The sequence below is a fragment of the Opisthocomus hoazin genome, chromosome Z (genome assembly GCF_030867145.1).
Source record: "Opisthocomus hoazin isolate bOpiHoa1 chromosome Z, bOpiHoa1.hap1, whole genome shotgun sequence".
In the NCBI taxonomy this organism is placed as follows: domain Eukaryota; kingdom Metazoa; phylum Chordata; class Aves; order Opisthocomiformes; family Opisthocomidae; genus Opisthocomus; species Opisthocomus hoazin.
In genome coordinates, this window is record NC_134454.1 from 66,348,231 (window position 1) to 66,365,642 (window position 17,412).

The following is a 17,412-nucleotide window of genomic DNA, read 5'->3' on the forward strand; positions in this document are numbered from 1 at the left end:
CGCTGCTTTTGGCTTGCACAAACAGAAACAAAAATCTAGATCAGCTAGCGCAGAGCCATGGCTTCTAGCTCATTTTAACATTCACAATACGAGAAATTCCTTGCCTTGACAAAAGCACTAACCAATAATTGCCTCTCTGAGGCACGTGAAATGAATCTGTGATGAGCTTTCACTACATGCAACTGGTTAGTTGGCGTAACTTAACAAGCACCAGCAGCGCAAAAACTTAACACCAAAACTTTGCACTTGGTTTCCCCTCCAACAGCTTCAAACAGGAATCCTTCCAAAAATGATAAAAGCGGTCACCAAAACAAAAAAAGGGCTACACTAACCCGGAGGTTCAGCTGCACACACTTTCAAGAAGTCTGACCACTAGCTTTGGTGGTTTTTGTGGTTTTTTTTAATGGAGGTTCTTAAGACAAACTTGTGCAAGGATCAGAACGCAATACAGACCTCTCTTGTACAGGCTGAAAAATACGCAGCCCAGCTCGTCATCTTAGGGACAGGGGGGGCGGAGGGGAGGAAGGGAGGCGGCAGAGGGGAAAAACTGCGACAGCATTTACCGAGCACGACCAGGGCACGCTTTTACACGGAAATCTCACAGCCACCTTCCAGCAGACCGGCCAGACTGCAACCGACGTTCCAAAAAATAAAATCGACACACAAACAAGAAACAGCAGACACAGGCAGCGCCAAGCCTCGAGATCTTTCGATACGATCAAAAAAAAAAAATACCCCTTCCTTTGGGACTTCCTCGTTTCCCGAGAAGGTAACTAGGGTCCGCGATCGCTTCGGAAGGGAAGGAGCGGCAGCGCAGTCCCGCACTCGAGCGGCTTCAGCCCAACACCTTCTCCGACCGAACAAAGAAACTTCTGTGCGTGCGCGCCTGGGGAGCTGAGAAACTTTCGGTCTCCCCAGACGCTGCCCCCAGCCTCCGCGAAACCAGCGACCACCGAGCGCACTCCTGGGGGGCACAAGGGGCAGCCGGGCTACGCGAGGCGGAGAACGCAGGAACACACAGGCCAGGAACAGGACACCAAAATGAAGCGTGAGCTCCTTCCTTCTTCCCCACCCCCTCCGGCAGAGGAAGGATTTCTCTCTCTGTTGTTGTTGCCGCCGCTGCCGCCGCTCCCCGAGCCTTTTCCATTTGATTTACCTCGTCCGTCGGGCGCGGTAACCAGGTCCGGCAGGCAGGAGCTCCTCCCGGCCCCACCGAAGCGCACTGAATCCCAACAAGCCTTCCTCTCGTCAGCGAGGAGGAAGGCGAGGGAGCGGGGGAAAAGCAACAGCTCTCGACCAGGCCGGGGGCGTGCGCGGAGCGCGCGACGTGCGTGTGCACGGCGGGAGGGGGGGGAGGCAGCGCAGCCGGGCTCCTCCCGCTCCCCGCCGCCGGGTTCTGCCCCGCGGGCGGCCCCCAGCCGCCACGGCCCCGCCCGGCAGGAAGGACGCCCGGCGGCCCCCGACAGACAGCCGGCCCCGCCACCGCGGCCCTGCCCGGCCCGCCGCCCCTCACCGGTCGCTCCCTCCCCTGCTCCGCACGCTGCCCGCCGCCGCCGCCGCCCCCTCCTCCTCCCCCCCGCCGCGCCGCCGCCGCCAAGGGCAGGAGGGGAGCGGGATGGCCGCCTGCCTCACCTGCCCGCCCGCCGCCGCCCTCTCTCCCCGCCTCCTTTCGCACACTTCCCCCTTCTCCCGCAGCTGCAGCCTCCCGCCCTTCCCCCCCCCCTCCCCTCCCCCGGCCTCGGCAGCGGGGGCCCGGGAAGGCGGCGGAGCTGCGGGGAGGGGGAATGCCACGGGGAGGGGGGTGTAAACGGGGGGAGGCCGCTGCGCAGGCCGGGGCAGGCACCGGAGGGGGGGCGGAGGAGCGGGCAGGCGCGGCTCAAGCGCCCCCACTGGCCGTGAGGGGCGCTCAACGCCGCCGCCGGGCCTCACCGGCCTCCCCTCCCCCCGCACCGGTGTGGGGCCGAGCGCGGGAGGCCGCGGCGCAGCCAATCCCGAGCCAGAGGTGCCGTGAGGGACGGGCCGCCGCAGCCAATGGAGCTCGGCGGGGGGCGGGAACTGGGTGTAGAGGAATGGGGCGCGGTGGGGCATGAGGGCGCGGCGTCCGGGGCCGGGGTGGGGGTGTGAGGGCGCGGGGTGAGGCCCTGGGGAGCTGAGGGGGAAGGGGGAGCGGTGGAGGGGTGTCCCGCGGCCGCGGAACGGGCCCTCCTGCTTCCGCCTGGCGTGCGGCCTGCGCCGGAGACTGGGACGGGGCCTGCCTGCGGGCCGGGCCGGGGGCCTGCGGGGGCCTTGCCTGGCCCGGTAGTTCTGGGGACTCCTGCGGGTGCCGCTGGCTTTCCCACGTAGTTTTCTCAGGTAGTTTGGCTTCTGCAGCGGCGCGTCGGTTGCCCAGACAAATCTGATCCCCAGTGATAAAAGTTCCCTCGGGCGTAAGCAGCTCTGCTTCCCGGTTTAATAATTGCATATATTATGTACAAATTGCTTGGACGGCTGATCATGTGTCAGGCGTTCGCCATCTTATGTCCATGGCTGCCCTGGCATCTGCAGCTCCATTATGTATTACGCTCCCTAACTTCCAGGTATCAGGACCGGGGGGAACAGATGCATCTGGGGGAAAAACCCAAGCATGGTGTTTGGCAGTGTTACCTTAAACTTCAATGCAAACAACAATAATTAAAAGAATGCGGCGTATGTTATCACGCTGTTTCACATAAACCCCGGCATACGGTTGTATTTTCTTTCAAAGTGTTTCAGCCCCCTCAGTACAACATGATGGTACTGAAAACGCCATCCAGTGTAACATAGGCATGTATGAATATCTCCGAAAAGCAGCAGCTGGTGGGTTTACTATAAGTCACACGACTTCGATACTGGTGTTTGCTGGATCGCTACAGTGCATGGATGGAAATGTTTTTCTGCTTAATTCCCTTGATTGTTTGAAATGGGTGTTTGATAACCCGTTGTGTATGCAATATGCCACTTCGACAGTCATGGAGCCCGGAGTTGTGCTCGGCCACAAAGCAGCGCGCAAAGCTGACAGCAGGGTGGATTTGTACATGCTGCTCGCCTTATGCTTCTTAACTGTGCTCTGCAGAGACCACGTGTAAGGACAGAGGTAGTTTTGTTTTCGCACGGTTTAATCCCTGGCTTCTCTGTGCCACCAACTAAGCCAAGACAGTGTTTTATTATGATAATCTGTTTACTGAGAAATGGGCAAAATGGTAAAAAAAGCCATTTTACATGAGCCATTGAATAGGACAGGAAAATGGTATGTCAGGTTAATATCGACCTGCCCCTGAGTTTAGCGTACAACTGGAAATGAAGAGTCCTTTAAACCCTCACCAGTCCCTGAAGGTAGCTCCAGTTGGCGTTTCCTGTTCAGGATCACTAGTTGCTAGTGATTAAACTAGAAGGTTTAATCTTTAGCAACAAAACGTACAGCTGATCACATCTATAGAAGTCCACTATGTTTAACAATGCTGTTATTTATTTAAAACTTCTTGTCTATGTGTCAGAATGGTATGTTTGAGTATCCAATTTGTATCCAGATCTAGAAAGTAAGCGTCCATTTCTACTAGCGTGACAGTATTTGCTCATTGTTATTTTACTTTCCTATGAACCTTCTCTCCGTCTTTACACAGCATATAGTCCTCTCTGGGGACTACGTCTATGCTTAGATTTAAATAATTAAACTAAATACAATCATCAGTGTTTGTAAAAAAAAATTATATCTATATACATATTTCCCAAAACATTAAATCACTTCCATTTCTCCTTGTTCAGATAAGCCGTTTTCTTCAAATGAGTCAGCTTTGGACCAAGGCCAAGTATGGGAACTTCACTCCCACTGACAACAGATGTAGAATTTCTCACTATAGTGCACTACACTGGTGCTGTAATAAAATTGCTATTTTTTTTCAATCTCATGCAAACAATTGAGTATTTCTGTCTAATACCGAATAATGTATCCTTCTCATTATTAACATGAATGGCTCTCTGTGACTGACATCCTCCATCATGAACTCTTCAAGGCACCTCTCTCATGCGTGAATTATCATGACTTTTTTAATGTGAAAATGTTCTTTGGCAATGTTTACTGCAAATTGCCCAATGCATTTATTAATGCAGCAGAGTAATAGATGGGTGTGGGGAATTTATAGCAACTGTTGCTCTCATGGTGAATCTACCATAGTTGTAACATCAGTTTCAAAGTAAGCTACTATTTCACTTATGGTTTTAGACATCAAAAATAAAAGCCTAGCCAAAGTCTGCTGAAACTATAGCTAGCTAGACTGCAGCTCCTGAAGACATTTCACATAGACAAGATACAATCATCTATACAAATTAAGAAAATACCAGGACTTACCCCAGGGATTTGAAAGTGCTGCAAATATCAAGACAGTATTTAGATTACAGCTTCAACAGAGTCCCCAGCAACATTAATTCCCAGAGCTGGTATCCCAGTTATCATATAATTACAGATGAAATGCGCAGAGTACAAAATACAGAGTTACATAATGAGTCTTTCAAGTAGGACCATGCAACTGATCCCACTGAAAGTTTAAACAAATTCTTTATGCACAATTTCACGGCAGACACGAAGCCCAAACTCCTCTCATTCAAATTTCTATTTTTACATTTGAACAGGAGCACTAGTAAATGCTGCAACCCCATTCAGCTAAACTGAAAGTAACAGTTGGTGAAACAGCCACCTCTGTGTTTGTCCCTTTCAAGAGTCCAACGGTCTGAACAGTGTATATACATAATTTTGCAGAGTAACAGGGCTTTATTGCTGCTCTTCTCTATTCTTACCACTATTGTTCGTTACGTTCATGCATTTCTGCTTTTCCAAGAGCTAGATTGAAAGGCCTCCAGGGTAAGCAGGGTAAGCACTTCTGCTAGTTAAGTGCTCAGGTAGTGACCTGAATGGTGAATTTTAGCTGTATTTGAATTGGGACTTCTGGACATCTTTGCCATATAGTTATTAAATAATAATTACTGGAAGTAATAACTGCCTGAAGGACATAAAGACACCATACGTAATCTTTTCTTTAACAAGTGTATATTGAAGTTTATTTTAGATACTCCGTAATTTGAATTTGCACATGGTCTATCCAAAATGTTTTACTGTAACATTTTCTGCATTGATCTGATTCACAGCTGGGTTACACCCCATTTATGCTGGTGAGATTGACAGAAAACTGGCATAATTCAGTGGCAGTTAGGTCTTAGAAGTATGTTGTTAGAACACTCTAAATGCATCATGCCTATCTACTATAAAGAGAAACTAAGTAAACAACCTCTGTGCAGTCTAACTGTGATACGATCCCAAATTTACACTGGTTAAATATTGCATTGCGACGTGCAAACAAGTTTTCTCTGTATTTGGTTACAGTATTGTGGAAACAGTAAAATCAGTGATGAATGTAAATGTATTGTGTGTTGGAGTATTACACAAGTGCCAATAGAAATCCTTTGTAACACCACAAGCTATTTCGTATATGCAGTGTTCCAGAAATGGTTAGGAACGTTTTAGAGTTATTTTTAAACATTTTATTGTGACTTTTTGTTTGTATTTCTTTTCCTCGGTTACTATGGGTGAGCTCTTGAATTCTGACGAGGAGCACTTGGCACAGCGTTTCGCATGGAGGAAAAAAGACAAAAAGGTGGTGTTAAGGCACCTTTACTCTTGCCTGATTTGGACTGCTTTGCTCCTGGACAGGCTCCATAACCCTGACTTAAAGATATGCTGCAAGCCCCTTAGCCTAAGAGCCTGTTTTGACAGCTGATGCCCCCACACAAGTCTGCCACCGGTCAAAACAAATGAAAAGGAATGAAAATGCAGCCTGGCCGTGTGAGGACATGGACATCTGAGGATCGTAACCATCAATCCTTTGCTCACAAGGTCCTGCAGAGCTCCTTCTGGCCTCACTGCAGACAAAGAGTTAAACATGAAGTTGGCAGAAAGAGCCAGCTACGAAGTTGCCTAAAATAAGCGGTGTGCTCAGTATTTTGCCTATGCACTGGCAATGGTTTTGGACCGCCTTTGGTAAGGTTCTCAGATCCAAAAAGGGTAACAGTGTATGCTGCTGAGGATGTTAGTGTCCAAAAAGCAATCCTAAAATAATACTGAACCAATTTCTAATCAAATTTGGAATAGCTTTTCTATAGGAAATCAGTTACGCGAGCTCTATAGTAGCTCTGTAGTAGCTCTGTACTGGTTATACTGCTCTTCCAAGGTCAGTAATTAGTGCTGCATTCCACAGGAAAGCTATGACTCCTGTATCTCTCCACTGGTAGCAAAGGCGAATTTCTGTGGCAAGTTTGTTTAATTATGCTGAGTTTTTTAAGCTGATGAAAACCCATGAGAATATGTTCTGGAGTAAAAAGTTGGTGAATAAGTGATATGTAAATAGGCACTGTAAAACTTTTCACAAATATCATTCCAGAATTATACTATATAGGCACATTTATGATTATACCCATCATGCTAACCACTAAATAAATCCAGGTTTCTCCAACTGTAGGAGGAATTGTGTTTTTTCTACATTTAATGGCTTCCTTATCTCTATTCTGACCATTAATTTCTCTTAAAGGGCCCAACGCCGACAGTACAAATCTCTTCATAATTTTTAGCAACGCTGTTGTATATGTGCACACTTAACAAATACCTTACTTTTTCCTTGTCATCTTATTTTCTGTGAATACTGTCAGTCATGCAAAAATAAAGACTAACAGTATGCGAATTCCTGGCTTCAGTGTTGGCTCAATGATGCTTAAAGTTGGATTTCTTATGGACTACCACATTTGGAACCACAGGTTAAATCCTTCTGAACCAAGGAGATCCAAACAGCCCACTGAGATGAACCATCCTGTCCCTAGGCCTGTTACACTAACAGATCGTACCTGAAATAAAGAGGTTTTCATCTGTAGAAAAGCTACCGTGGAACGTCTTTAGCAGAGTTCACAAACCTATCCTTTCAATTGTCCCCCATCTGCAAAACAGGGCTCACAACAAAGGACGACTTTAGTCTGGGGAAAATAATTATTCAGAATCTGGTAAAACAGTAGTAGAGTTTTTTCGTTATACAAGAAATTCAATTCTAAATGCTCTTAAACAAGAATGAGTTGGTCTTCCCCCTTTATCTTCTTTATGAAGTCTTCAGTTCTCCTTCTTTAGTTATGTTTTCCCTTTCTTCTCCCCACCTGACAAATATAAATAACATAATTCCAAGTGCTAAGAAATGTACTCTTTTTTCAAGTATTTTATCCCTTCTCCTTTGAACAGACAAAATATAAAGGATTGCATTTGTATGCCTAGTGTAACTGAAAACCATTATAGACATTTTTAATTTTCCTTTGGCAAGAATGGTTTTAGAGTGGCTTTTTAAATTCTAAAATAGACGTTTTTTTCAATTATATCTGTCATAAGTTCTAAGGCATCGTAGTTACAAACAATAAAACTAAAGTAATATTTTAAATGTTTCAATTCACAGGTTTCATCTACTGGTTTCCTCTACCAAAAGAATATTTCAATACAGGCCTTATATGGCAGGTATGAGTATTATGCTACGACGGTACGGAAATAGTGACTTTCTAGGCCACAAAGGTGAAAAAGTTGTGTATGAACTCATTTCCATGCCTGCAAACAAGCAAAAGCTCTCAACAGGGAAAGTGGCTTTACCAAGCGCTTTGAGAAGTGCACTTTAGTCTAGCGCTGCAATTACTCTATATTATGATTTCTGTAAATAAAATCTTCTAAATATTTTAGTTTGTTAAACTAAGGTTGCAAAAATGCACAGATTCTGATGAACCATGCTGTTAGCAACATAGCAGAGTTTACAGCTGAGCACCATGACAGCATCAACACATTTTCATGAACATATTTCAAAGTGTTGTGATTAGACAGCGTACATCTAGATTAAACAGACACGCGACTTTGGCGAGAAAGCTCCCCTTTGAATTTGCACAGAAAAGATTTCATCAGGAAAAAGAAAATAGCCTTGTTCATTACTATTGGTGAGACAAATCCACTGAAATCTAAATGCAGGTGGCACAGAAACCTATCAATTAATGCAAAAACGTTCAGTATAAAATGCTGTTACGAGGCCTTTAGGGCACTGCTTTCCAACCTTCATATAGTAGCCTGTCCTTAGGTGAAGTTAAAGTTTATTGCATTATTTCCCTCTTCCTCCCACACCAATTCCATTTGCTGTAAAAGTAGGAGAGAAGTGCTTAAATTAAAAGTTTGTCTCACTCCTGTGCATTTTGAGAGTACAGTTGTGATGCCGTGGCTGCCACACTGTGTGATACAAGTGGGACGAGGTTTGCAGAAGAGGTGATACCTTTAATTATATCAACTGATAAAACTGGAGAAAGCATACAAAATTTTGACTTGACTGACATCTGTTAATCAGATCTGTCAAGCGGCAAAATTCAAACTAAATATAAGTGGGATGTGATGGTTCTCAGTATAATAACATTCTTTTAATTGATTAAACCACCAGAGAGAAAACAGTTGCTAACATGAATATACAGGGATGAATCGGCAAGAAAATGGTAAGCTTTAAAAACAATGTTGCTACGGAGTCCACAATTTGTTTCTCCACTGTTCAGATTTTAGTTCCCAGGACTGTTTTTTTAACGTGACTTGTAGGTCCCCTGTGAGGAGCTGGACTGTGCAAGAGATGGAGTATTTTCTTTACGAAAAAAATATTCTCCTATCCTTTGCTGTGTTTTGTCCTTGATCAGTTATCTGTGTGAGTTCACTGTAGTGAATAATGGCGGGTTAGTTTCAGGCACGTAATTCTCATGGGGGTACGTGATGTGTTTAGTGTGATATATCACATTTTTTTAAGGTGTATGAAGAAGACCCATGGCAATTTATAGTTCTTCCAGGCACTGACATCAATTATGTTAAATACGTCGGTATTCATGAATTTTGTGTTTGTTATGCCAGCAAGGTTTGGTTCTAAGGAGTGTTTATTAGTGCAGGGGAAATCTGCTGTGGATTGTGAGTTTAATACTAGAACTGTTGTTTGAAAAGAGAGGTGGAAAAGTGCTCCGGGAAGAGCTCTTCAAGGATGTGTTTTAGTAGATGCTGTAATTATTTAACAATTTTCTGTATATATACCAGCACTGAGTTCTACATAATAGACAGGAAGATACTGTCGTTGAGGGTTTCCTGTTTGCATTATTAGATTCATAGATGGTATTTTGGTGGTTAATTTAAACACAGAGCCTGCTCCTTGCGGGGCCGTTCTAGAGACTTTTTTCCTAGTGCGTTTCATGTGGTGGCTGATTTTCTGAAGAGTTTGTTGGGTAATTTGTATTGTCACTTTTTGTCAGCCGTGTTATCTGGAAAGGTGAGGTTCATATTCTAGTACAGGAAGGGCAGAGAATATTGAATTAGTGGTGGAAATCAATGGAGAAGTTCAGGTGACAAAGATGTGTATCTTTTAGATACAGAGTAAGTTTCATGGGACAGTTCTCTCAAACACCTTCCTGTGAGCAGGTCATGAACAGGCTGACGTTACCGGCATAAGGGACACATTTTAGAATATTTTCAAACTTTGTTTGTCCCACCCTACTGATTACACAGTTCTTTATAAGTAGCAGCCACCTCCATCTGAAAACCACCGATTTAGGAGTATCAGCATTGTATTAAATGAGAGAAACAACTGCACTGTTTTTCAGTTCTTTCTTTACCTTTGCCAGAAACCAGCTCGAATTCAGACACCGTACAACCAAGAGGCCTTTGGGAGACAAATCCTCAAAGATGTGAAAATTCATAGACTGCGTTTTGAGACATTCACATGTTAAATGGCACTGTCTTTGGCAGGCTGTTCAGCATTTGCACAGAGGTTTTCTTATGCTGACTCTGAAGAAACAGGAAATTGCCAGGGTATGGTTGTGTTCTTTTCCATCACATATCTATGTTTACTATACGAGCTATTTTGCCTGCAGTTCAGCCGTATATTTATATTTCAATACAACCATTAATATGCAGAGTTCTGGAGGTGTATCTAGATACATACACACATCAGTCTGCTAGAGCCTAAATCTGAAGTATGACGCCTGAGACACGTATGTAAATAAATCATGTCTGTGGCACATATAGATGCACAAATATTTAAGTGATAAGCATTCACCCTTACAGTGTAAAATGCCTATGGCATAAGTTTAATTACTCTATAATTTTAAGGAAAATAAATATCAGTGAAAATCTATGGACACAAAAGCTATGTGAATCCCACATAAGTTTGGAAAACATGAGTGATGTCCCAGAAAGTTAGGTAATTTAACAGGCATGCTGCTGCTACAGAGTTGTAAAATAGAAGGATCTGCTTTTTCAAATGCAGAGATATTTTTCATATGAGTAAACTTGTTGCCTTCGCTGAGATTGCTAATAGAAATAGAATTGTACACCTGACTCTAGATCCGTGACCTAAGGGCTTGTTTACACTGAATTGGAAAAGTAGATTAAATCTACGTACATTGAAACCCCCTAATTTCATGTTACAGTTTTAGTATGTACAATTTGAAGACTGTGAAATGAGACATGCAGAATGTTTTACTGGGCTACCACCTTCCCGCCCTTCCCAAGCTGAGAATATCCTGGAGGGCTTAGGAAGCTAAGAAAACCCATAGTTGCCCCTGAATTCTGCTCCCTCATTACAACATTGGAGGCTCATGACACAGCGCTGCAAGCTCTTTTCATCTCCTTGCTCTGCAGAAATCAAATACAAACCTTCAGAGAGCACTTATGGACCCCTGTGACAGATGCTCCCCTCGTACACTGCAATATGGAAGGTGCTCAGACCTTGTGGAAATGAGGACCACGTCTATCTCTGGCTGCCACAGACAACTCGCCACACTTATCCTGCTGCTCTATTGCCATGCCAAATAAAATACCATAGTCCATTGCAGGGGAACAAAGAGTAGATAACCAGCAATTCTGCTTTCACCTGCATACGTTAGGAAAAGCCTGACTGGATTTTGTCATGGGAAGACACATCGAAGTCAGTTTGCTGCAGGCAGTGCTGAGGCTTGTGTGCACAGCGAGGAGTGTGCGGCTGACACACACTGTTGTGGGGAAGGCTCACACAAGAGCCAGGACCACTTTCCCAGGCACCTGACCGAGAGCTTGAGTGTTGGCTGGACACATCCAAGGGTACCAGGATGGGTGTTCCATTCGCCCATCTTGTGGACTACTCAGGCTGGCAATCCTGAGAAAGGAACATCAGCCAGTAAATCTCCTTGTTTTGCCTGGTTAATATGCCATTAATATGACAAGTTGCACAAGAGGTAGCAGTCTTGAAGTTCTCACGTGAGGGAGTATGACTTGCAGTGTTGCAGTGGGCATTTTAAATTACTCTGCTCCTAACAACCAGCTTCACCTCTGCAGATCTCTTCTTTAACTGCTCTTTTCAGTTGCCTTCGTTAATACATTCCAGGCAATGACCGTGCCAGAAATCTCAAGAGTTAATTTAAAATAATGATGTCTCAGCAAATACAACAGTTTACTCACTCTCAGATATTCAGTGGAAAACACTCCTTTCTTTCCCTTGCTCTCCTCCCCCACCACACACACCTTCTCTTTCCTCCCCCTCAACTGCTTGAGCTTAGAACGGAGAAGTCCTGAAAATCTCAGTGCTGCAGCAAACGAATCAAAGCTCTCTGCCGTCACCCCTCACAGATAAAAAAAAGTCACAAACCACTGTTAGCTACTGAAATTTTGAATTACCAGGCTTCACCAGAAATTTGAAGCATTTGTTAGTGAAACAAAAATTGAATTTAAGATACCAAACTTATTATTTTACAGCTGTCTTGTCCCTCACTCCAACACTAAAAATGACGCCTTCCCAGTCATACACGACTATGCTTCCAGAGGAGATCAGACTGCTTCTGTTCCACCATGCACAGGAAATGTCCTATGAGTTCCTTTTTGCTGTAAGGATTGCATGAAGCGGGAAATCACCTGTAGTGCAGTGCTGCATTCGGTCTCCTATTTACGCGACTGCAATAAAAATGAGAGTGTTTAGCCACTACTGAATAGTGAGACCTTCCTGACTTCCTGGAGATGAATGAAATAGTTCAGCTGACCTTCAGAGAAGGACCAGCCATTGAAGGGTGAAAAATAAAGTGACAAACAGAGGTGTTTTGGTCCCAGGCAAAAAAGAGTGCAGCCTTGGGAAGTGGAAAGCAAGTCCAGGCAGACGACAGTGGAGTGTGTTGGAGAAAAGGGCACATCCAAATTTCATGCAGGTGCCCCAACAGTTGCTTTACTTTCTTGTGTATGAAGCAGATACAAGTACTGGCAAATTCCAGTCATGCTGCCTGAGTATACAGGCTTCTGGAAACGAAGAAGAAAAAGCAGATGCTAGTTCTCTTGTAAATGAAGGATCAGCACTCTGAAAACTGAGGGAGTGATTCTTCAGCAAAGAAATGCAAATAAAGGCTCGACTAAGGAGGCTACAGTGTAGGGAGGAGCTGCTGACACTGAGAAATACGAGGAATAATACTGAGGAAGTAATGCCTGTTGGTGACTGCAGAGGAAATGGATGTGAGCAGTTAGTATGTGCTCTCAAGTTAATGTACAACTGCGAAGAAATGAAGGAGATAGGCGAAAATAACTATTATCAAATAGAATAGAAATGTATGCGGTGGTCTTCTCAAAGCCTTGAGAGAGCAGGGAAGCAGCTGAAAAAGGAAATGAAAGGAGGAGGAACGGATTTCCAACATCAGCGCAGTCACATATGGCTGGGCAAATACAGGCACTGTGCAAAATCATTGAGCAGCATAAGCAGGGAAATGCAATTAGGGTGAACACCGTGCCAGGTGGCAAGCTACCATGTCTGCTTTCTTACCGCAATGGCAACAGGCCTGCCACCCTTTCATCAGCTAGCCTGTCTCTCTCTTCAAGGTAGTTTGCTTTCTTCTCTGATGACTTTATTGAAGAACAGAAGCAACGGTCTGATGGAAAATGAGATAAAGACAAACAAAGGAGTGGGAGAAGGGAGAAGTCGTTAAGTCTGTGGGTGAAGAAGACTACACAGGAGAGGAGATTAGTAAATGAAGGGATAGAGAAGAGTGAAGAGTAAGGAGAGGACAGAAGAGGTGGAGAGGCAGTAAAATACCCACTCTCAGCCCAGCACATCACTCCAAAAAGAACACACCAGACCTATGCCAGTATCATACTACACGATGAAATAAATGCATACATAACATCAAGTCTCTGGAACTTCTGGCAAAAGATTGAAGTCGGGTTTCAGTACTTTCCCATTTTCAGCCTTACACTGCTCTGCCAGAGCTTTGCGGTTGTTTACAGCTGCTTGAGGATTAAAGACTGAATATGTGTTAGAGACTTTTGAATAAAAGGCTAGAACCTAGACCTAATAAACATATTTTAGCACTTAATTCCCTTCATTTTAGGGGAAGTAAGATTCCTAAATACTTCCTCTAATGTGGGCTGGATTTCTTGTTCATAAAAAGGCCAGTTACAGTGGAGGTCCTCAGACTCTGGTAATTTATCCCACTTGATAATTCTCCTCACAGATGCAGGAAAAATCAACTGTGTCAGTGCCACAGTGCAGCAAACACAACCCACCTAAATTAATGATGTTTTGCTCGCAGTTACTAAGAAATACTCTGACTATGCTTTGTTAATCCAGTGCCAACTCTAAAGAACTAAACTCGGATGTATTTCAGTTGTTCTCCAATGCTTGAAATTAATTAGTCAGGTGTTAAATATCATTTCTATTTGCTGTAAGTATAAAGCTGAGCCATCCAAATGAATCGTATTGCACACAACCATTTTTTTTAATGTAAATTGCAGCCTTTTAGGTGACTGAAGTACTAAACATTTTCTAAATATACACAGATACTTATATTTGTCATTTTTTATGTTTTGCACACTTATTTTGTTTTTCCTTACTTGACTACAGAATAATAAAAAAATGGAGTTTCAGCTCATGTGAGCCTTGCTCTCCGATTAGTGAAATTTTTAACAGAGCAAATAATTTGGGAGGCATTTATTCACTGGTTGTTTTTAAACAAAAAACTGTGGAAATACTCCTTGTTGTTTGTTTTTTTGTCTAGTTTGTTTTTTAAGGAACGTTTTCATATATATTGAAGCTAGCTGTTATACCTTTCTTTAAAGAACAATATTTTTTTTAAAAAGGCTGCTAATGCTACGTAGCTGACACCATTGTAAAATCCATCTTTTATGCACACTCTGCTTTGACATACTACCACTACTTGTTAAACTTTGTTGATAAAAATATTAAAAGAGTAGGCAAGTCACACTGCAGTTAAAAATGACATGAAACACTCTACGTTTGTCTTATAAGTTTCCTGTTTCCATTGATGGCAATTTATAAAACACAAACCTAAGTTAAAATTAATTACTTGTGGTGTTTTGGGAATAATAACACACAGAAATCCTTTCCTGTTTCTGTCTCCCACACTTGGATATTTTTGCACAGATTTCAGTTACAAAAGGATAGAGTAACTTTCACAGCAGTGAAAAAAATGAGCTCGACTTAATCATACTTAAACATAGCCTGTCTCCTTTTTCTTCTACAATACACAGCCATTATTTTCTAGGTGGGATGTCTCATGATAAAGAAACACAAGGCAAACCTCCTCTATGTGTATTTATAGAAATACAAAACTAGACTGAGTAAAAAGATAGCGTTTCTAATGATATTGTTGTGCAAGGTCAATCTTCTGTTTATCTACAGTACAGACTGCTGTTTTACAGAAAGTGAAAGAGAAAGCTTTTACATGTGTTAAGTGAGTATAGAATACAGTTACTGCCTTGCAGCAGCTGGAGAGTACAGGGAAAGAGAAGAGAAGGCAGAAGTTTAAAAGCTACCAGTTCTGCTAAACACACTAGAACAGAGGTCAAAGACGGACTTTTACTGTGAGTCTACACTTCTTTCTTTTAAAAATGTTCTCAGAAAAAGTTCTAAAAATGGCAGCCAGATCCCATTAAGAAACAACCACCTCTCCAATGCAGACAGATATATATGGGAAAGATGATAGACTGGCCTGCTCTCCAACTGACACAAAATTAAAAAGATTTTCATGTTTTCCTAAACCCGAGTAAAAATGTTTTCAGTCACAAAATAAATTCATTGTTATGAGTATTACATTAGTCTTCATCCAGAAAACACAAAACCAATATGCCTTAAACCATCATTAACTTAGCTTTTTATACCAAACGTGAGAGTTAAATGATTTTATCTTATGTTTTCCAGCAGTTAAGGTTTTGTTTTGAAAAAGGTATGCTGGATTTTCTCATTCAAGCCATGCTCCTGAGATTCTGAGCAGCACCTGGGAATTTCCTGCTGACTTCTACCTCAAATCGAATTAAGAATTAGAGTAATAAAATCATGCAATAATAATAAGAATCTCTAAACCCTATTACTAGTTGGAAAAAGGTAGAATCATATAGATCTTTTACTGAAGATTGTAAAGAATTGATTTGCTTTAGGCTAGGATGGAGAAGGAATATGTTTTTTTTAGTGTAATAAAGCTAAGCATAATACAGTGAAATTATAATCACATTTGTTTAGAGTTCTTCTGTGTGATGCATCTTGACTGTAAAATACAGGCTAATCATTCAGAAGTTCGGGGTGCTAAATGATACTCTGAAAGAAGCAGAAGCAATTAATTAGTTCCATTCCATTTGCTGGTTTTGTTACCTAAGATCCAGCACTATTTTCTCCAGTAAAACATTTTTTCTGATACATGTACCATTTGAACAACGTTTTATCCGAAGAAATTCAAAGATAATTCTTTCACCTTGGCTAAAGTACAGGTTTACAGCATGTATGCTAATGCAACTTAGGCAATACGGTAAGAACAGGAATTCCTTTTGTGATCAGCAGAAGAAAGAACGCAGAACAAGCAAGGTTGTTTTTTTGTTTGGTTTTTTTTTTTTAATTATGAGTAATCTGATTTCATAGGTTATTTAGATAGAACTGTTTAGGACACAGGAAAGCAGGTTTTAAGATTACAATAAACAGATAGGGTTCTGTTCCAAATCCGAAGCCTGTACAGTAGTCATTCCACGTATTACTTGTGGAAAATGCTTCAAGGGATAGCATTATTGTGCTGTGGCATTATCACAGATTTAAAAGAGATAGCAGAATCTTTTTCTCAAGTCATTCAGCTCCATTAAAATATTGAAAGCTCACTTACTTATAAATTCTAATATTTATTGGCTTGCAAAATGTACGTGAATGATTTACTACTTCTCTCAGCCTTCAGTCCAGGAAGGACTGCAGCACTAAGTTAGACAGGTCACCATTACTTCTATTACTGCTCTGTCTTTGTGCACTGAGAACTGTTTCTTCAAAACCTTTTTTTCTGCTTGATTAACTGCTAATTTGGATTGTATCATTTCTTCCATTATTCCCACCAGTGGTGCTGTACTTTGCCTCCAACAAAACACAGAAGTTTTTGTAGAGGCCTTAGAAACTAAGCAAAAGACAGTGATAAGCACCCAGAATTGTTGACCATGTTCTAACCATATTACACGTCACCAGTGTATTTTGTTGCTCTTGAGGAGAAAAAGACCTCGTGAAAGGGGTGCGCTAAAAATGAGCATTCAGTAAGCAAATAGCCAATCAGGTAAGCAGAAAAATCTAAATATATGATTAGAATGGGCTAAACTGAAGCACCTATAAGATTTTCTTGAGTTCATGGAATTCTTAGATGCATTGAGTTTTTATTTTTTTAAATACTCAGGAGACTGTGAATTGTCCAAAGTCAAACTGGTAAATATATATTTTTAGTGCTCTGCCTATTTGTAATACTCCTGCCTCATTGCTTGTTAACATCAGTTACTAAACATTCCTGTTGTAGGAAATTATTGTGAATCTTGACTGTATATCCATGTGCTAAATAATTTCAGAAACATATTTTAACTTATTTTAATTTGATAGCTAAGAGTAATATCTTATAAAATTCCCACTGAACTTTGGTCCTGGCATATGTGTTCAGCTCTAAAAATCTTCCATTTTAAATCACTTATATCATTACAACCATAGAATTATAGAATGGTTCAGTTGGTAGGGACCTTATAGATCATCTAGTTCCAACTCCCCTGCCATGGGCAGGGACACCTGGGCAGACCAGGTTGCTCAGAGCCCCATCCAACCTGGCCTTGAACACTGCCAGGGAGGGGGTAGCCACAGCTTCTCTGGGCAGCCTGTGCCAGTGCCTCACCACCCTCAGTGAAGAATTTCTTCCTTGTACATAGTCTAAATCTGCCCTCTTTCAGTGTAAAGCCATTACCCCTTGTCCTATCACTACAGGTCCCTGTAAAAAGTCCCTCTCAGCTTTCTTGTAGGGCCCTTCAGGTACTGGAAGGCCACAATCAGGTCTCCCCGCAGCCTTCTCTTC

The 17,412-nt window shown here is 42.5% G+C and overlaps 1 protein-coding gene across 6 annotated transcripts in view; it reads right to left on the minus strand.

Moving 5' to 3' along the window:
* The window catches only part of ERBIN (erbb2 interacting protein), a 120,042-nt gene extending 118,707 nt beyond the window's left edge, over positions 1 to 1,335 (minus strand). For 5 of the 6 annotated variants that reach the window (XM_075446902.1, XM_075446904.1, XM_075446901.1 and 2 more), the window contains exon 1: positions 1,157 to 1,246. The gene's annotated coding sequence lies outside the window, so the exon portion shown is untranslated. Of the gene's footprint in view, positions 1 to 1,156 lie in introns of all 6 variants that reach the window. The other variant, XM_075446905.1, reaches the window with a different exon arrangement.
* Positions 1,336 to 17,412: the final 16,077 nt, after the last annotated feature.